Below are 4,035 nucleotides of genomic sequence, written 5' to 3'. Positions count from 1 at the left end.
TGATCATTTTTACAAATCTTTTTCTATCTCTAGCAATGCACTGTGATGCTCCACTATCAACAACCCACAAATCATGGTTTACAGGTGCATTGCTAGACATAGCCAAAGTAAGCATAGCTAAGTTGACATTAGCATTTTTTCTAGCTCTTCCAGCATTCTGTTGTTTTGCCTTGTTACAGAACCTAGCTATATGTCCCTTAGCCCCACAAGAAAAACATTTTCAAACAGTATAAGAAGTAGAAGGTGACTCCTCATGTTGTAGTGGTTTCTCTCTGAGTTGTTCTCTTTCCATCCTTCTTCTTGACTCTTCCAACAGTCGGGCAGTAATGTCAGTCAATGTTAGTTCATTTCGGGTAAGGACTTCAAGAGAAGATACAAAAACATCATAACTCTCATCCAGTGAGGAGAGTATGATATAAACTTGATGTAGCTCAGAAAAAATTAGTTCTTTTTCATGTAGCTCCTGGAAAACCCCTTTCATAAAGTTTAAATGAGCTAACATATCTCCACCTTTCAGAAGACGTGCCCTAAACAGTTTGTATGTAAGATGTATGTGTGCACCTACAGTGTCACGTAGATAAATCCTCTTTAAATTCTCCCAACATCTTGCAGCAAAATTTTCTCCATGAATATGTACTAATTGTTGGTCATTCACTGTTAGGCCAATTATACACAACACCAGTTCGTTGCATCACTGAAAATCTGCTATCTTCTTGGCATCATCATTGTTATCTGGATTCCAAGCATTTACATCTGTACAGCATCCCATAAACCTTCCCTGTGCAGGAGTAGACTGCACTTCATAGACCAGGAAACATAGTTTGTTCCATCCAATCGGGTTATCATCGATAGGCTTGTTGATGGGTCGCTCGCCATCTTCTCCGGGATAGTAACAATCACTAACGAAACAGCTGTTTGTACGCAGTATTGTGTATCAACACCAACTCTGCACAGTAAACTCTACAGTTTATTCCAGCTACGTCTGGTATAAACTGGACCCATAAACAGTGTTAGGTAAGCTCCCTGTTGGGAGAGTGAGTGCGTTCAGAAAAGCATTGTGAGATTATATTCCTAACAGAGAGATTTAATCTAGAACTAAGGAGAAAGACCCTGACAGTTAGAACAGTTAATCAGTGGAACAGCTTGCCTTCAGAAGTTGTGGGTGCTCCATCACTGGAGATTTTTAAAGAGATTGGATAGCCATTTTGACCAAGGGGTTGGATTAGATAGAAGATCTCCAAAGTCCCTTCCAACACTGATATTCTATTCTATTCTGCTATGTTACATTATGTCTCAACAGGTAGCAGCACCTGAGCTATGTATGTTAGTTTTGTTCAGCAAGTAAACAGTATAAAGTTGATTCATGTCTGAGCTAAAAAACTAACCAGGATAAAGTCTGGTTAGTCCTGGAATGGGATTCAGTTAAGTGATACTAAAGCTGCAGGCTAAGCTAGAAGGTCAAGAAGACACCTCCCACGAAGAAAATGGCAACCGATGTCATTAAAAGTAAAAAGGGTCAACTTTACCTATTTTTGCTAACAGACCATAAAACCTTGGTGTCTTATTGAGCCTGAGCCTTTTGGATGATCTTCCCCTATAGGCCAAATTTTAATCTCACTTATTTAGAAATGTGGTTGACAGGGAATTTGTTCCAAGAAAATATTTTCTGTAGTAGCAAGCAACCTTGAATACTTTGCAAAGCACATGAGGGGGAAATCCTTTAGAGATATAAAGTTCCTTTAAGGCTACAGTATTTAAATCTAGATCACTAAATCCAAAATGATTACTACATGGCAGCAAAGTAGCTCTATCCTCGCATTCATTGACAGTCATGTAGGTTTTTGCAGCCCAAATAACACTGGTGAACTATGCAGTTACCTTCATCTATTATTATACCTTTCTGAAATCATTATACCTATTATAGGAATCCCATGGGGTTTACATTGTAAGAATCTTAGAAGGATTTCAACAGGTTCAACCCTCTGCTTAATATAAAGGCTGTCTGAGGACTTCCATTTGGTTCCTGCTTCCTCCATTTCTAGAAGAGCAATTAAGATGCATCTCTTTTTCCTGGCCCTTTGCACATATGTATTTTGGGATTGGCAAATCTTTTTTTTTACTTATATTTATGCAGATTTGTGTTCGTAGCCATTTTTGTTATTAAACTGCAGGGAAGACAGGGGAAAAAACTGAATTAAATAAATAAGAAACCAAACTGCATCTGAAGACCTTCTCTCGTACCAAGAGAAAATCACAGAAAATATTTCTATAAACATTCATATGGCAAAATCTACTGTTACGATATGTTTTCTGCTCATTTAAAGCACCCTCCCCAATCTAATTCCCTCCAGTTATACAGTAGTGAATATTTCCCACTAAGCATACAGTAGTTGAAGTCAGTACTGTATGTAAATCAAGGGTATCTATGGGTTTGGGGAGAGAAGCTCTAAATAATGTGAATTTTACGATTTGGAGACCACTGTTAGCTTTCTTACAAAATGAAGAGAGAAATCAACTTTGATTTTGGGATTCCAGAATTAAATATGATCTGACTAGAGAAATATTGTGAGGATTATAAAAATATAATATGAATATTGGGTTATTAGAGTATTTTAAGATAGTTTAAATATTAAATATTCATTATCTTTGTACTGAAAAAAGTTGAAGGTCACTTTTATTGTATGATTGTTTGATTTTTGTTGTCATTTTTTAATCTGTCCTGTTATTTTCCCCTCCCCCTTTTTTTCTCCTTTATGTTAGTTTTTAATTTAATGTTTGTTAATGTTTGCCCTTTTATGTGTAAGAAAGAAGCAGGAGTTCAATTAAGAGCCACTCCATAATTCTTTTGCCCTCCTTTCTGAAGTCCTGAGTGTCAATATTTTAACATTTTTATTTGTGGAAACAAATTCTTCTTGAACAGGGCAGTTGCTAATAAGTAGAACAACCATAATTTTTGGGAAAAAATAAATGACAAACTTGAAAATGGGGCAAATCTGAAAACTGTTCAAAAGCATTAAAAAAGTAATTGTTTATAACTTTGCTTTACAAGGGAAAATTGAAAAGCAAAACCAAGAAAATGATAAATGAAATGACATAAATCTGAAGAACAGCTTTCTGAAATAAAGGACTATCCTTTATAATTAAGTAAGTATGGTCACTGTACTAGTCAGTTGTGTACTTACTTACTGTACATGAAAAATAGAATCTATTTCAAATTTCTTCATTAGAAACAGAATTCAGCTTTTTTAATGTGCAAATTTTGAAGCATGAGGACATAACATTCTTACTGCTACAGTAGAGTACACACATCGTTCTGAAAGACTGCAGTTTCACTGTTGGAAAAATAAAGTAATTCTCCTTTGTGGAACTGCTACTCTCATGTGTTAGATCCCATCTGCAAATATCTGACACTGATGCAACATCTTGCTGTTAACTTAACAGCAACATCTGGGAAGCACTCAAGGAAGGAAGAAAACTAACCTGTAGTAGGACTTTCATAGTGATGGTATGACCAATATTCAAGGCTTTGCTGCCATCATGTGGACATCGACTTAATTCTAAAGCAGGAATTTCTCTTTTCAGAATTGCAATTAACAATAGTTATACAATGCCTTAAAGATAAATAAATGTGGAGTTTACAGGAGTTTTCTGTCCTTCATGTACATGAGTGAGAGCCCCCATTCATTCATTTTAAACTCAAAAAAGAATCATACAAAGGATTGCTCTGACAGATCTTTCTGCAAAACTATATTATCAATTCACAAATGTTAATGTATAAAAATATTAAGATGTTAAGATGATCAAATATAGATAGAGGTAGTACCTCATGCCATTGTCACCTCCTAATTGGACTACTGTAAAACAGTCTACATGGGACTGCCTATGAAGATCTACGATTGGCCCTAAATGCAGCAATCTGCATGTTGGTATGCGAACACTGTCCCGGTCGTACTACATTTGTGTTTTTGGCCCTACCCCACTAACCAACAGGTTTTCCATGTGCAATTTCTAAGGGATCGACTTAACCTATAAGGT

General features: G+C 36.1%; 1 long non-coding RNA gene across 1 annotated transcript; it reads left to right on the top strand.

Moving 5' to 3' along the window:
* The first annotated feature begins 931 nt into the window (after positions 1 to 931).
* Positions 932 to 3,638, top strand: LOC148049444 (uncharacterized). Its single transcript, XR_015696501.1, has 3 exons — positions 932 to 1,014; positions 3,050 to 3,144; positions 3,228 to 3,638. It is a non-coding gene; the product is annotated as an uncharacterized LOC148049444 (long non-coding RNA).
* The last annotated feature ends 397 nt before the right edge of the window (positions 3,639 to 4,035 follow it).

This window comes from Thamnophis sirtalis, unplaced genomic scaffold, assembly GCF_051295495.1.
Source record: "Thamnophis sirtalis isolate CommonGarterSnake01/CBP01778 unplaced genomic scaffold, rThaSir2_p1.2 scaffold_1, whole genome shotgun sequence".
In the NCBI taxonomy this organism is placed as follows: Eukaryota; Metazoa; Chordata; class Lepidosauria; order Squamata; family Natricidae; genus Thamnophis; species Thamnophis sirtalis.
This window is presented reverse-complemented; position numbering and strand designations above follow the sequence as displayed.